Source organism: Ischnura elegans, chromosome 6, assembly GCF_921293095.1.
Source record: "Ischnura elegans chromosome 6, ioIscEleg1.1, whole genome shotgun sequence".
Taxonomy (NCBI): domain Eukaryota; kingdom Metazoa; phylum Arthropoda; class Insecta; order Odonata; family Coenagrionidae; genus Ischnura; species Ischnura elegans.
The window spans coordinates 38,897,384-38,898,039 of NC_060251.1; the positions used below are offsets into that span (position 1 = coordinate 38,897,384).

At 41.5% G+C, this 656-nt stretch overlaps 1 non-coding gene across 1 annotated transcript; it reads left to right on the forward strand.

Annotated features, from left to right (window-relative positions):
* Positions 1-447: 447 nt before the first annotated feature.
* Positions 448-656, forward strand: LOC124161614. Its single transcript, XR_006865391.1, has one exon. It is a non-coding gene; the product is annotated as a small nucleolar RNA U3 (small nucleolar RNA).

The window sequence follows — 656 nt, forward strand, 5'->3', positions numbered from 1 at the left end:
TGGGAATGTCGGTTTGCGATTTCTCCACAAGCTTGCGATGTTGAATTTAGATTTTAGAATTGGAGAAAATGATGAAGAGAAATATATATTGTTATAGGCGCACAAACACCGATGATATTACTTTTGGATTTCAGGGAACCGTGTAACATAAGTTCAACGTTTTAAGGCATGCTATTTTTTTTATTTTGACGGTTTGTGGGCTCTTGAATTTGGCGCCATCCGCGGTGACCCTCCAGAGGAAAAACCCCGTTTTTTAGGATCTTAAGGGGAGTTTATCTTTCAAAGAATTTTGACAGAATATGGCCGATTTAACAGTCCATAGATTTCTTGACAAAACACTTGGATAGCTCTGAAATGCGAGTCGCGAAAGGAATATCTTATAATTAGCTCGCGCTTTGAGGTTTGGGATTCTGTTCAAAGGCCACACTAAACTACCCTACTATATCTAAGATCATACTTCACAGGATCATTTCTGTAGTGTGCATCTAGGCCCTCTTGTCACAACTTGAGAGTCGCTTACACCACGAGGATGAGTCGAAGTGACCTTGCCTGAGCGTGAGAACGACTAATCTGATCCTTCTCGGAAGGAGCAGTTTGTCATCGATGATCGTTCAACACTTAACAAGTGTCGATGGCATGGTCACATTCTGAGTGGT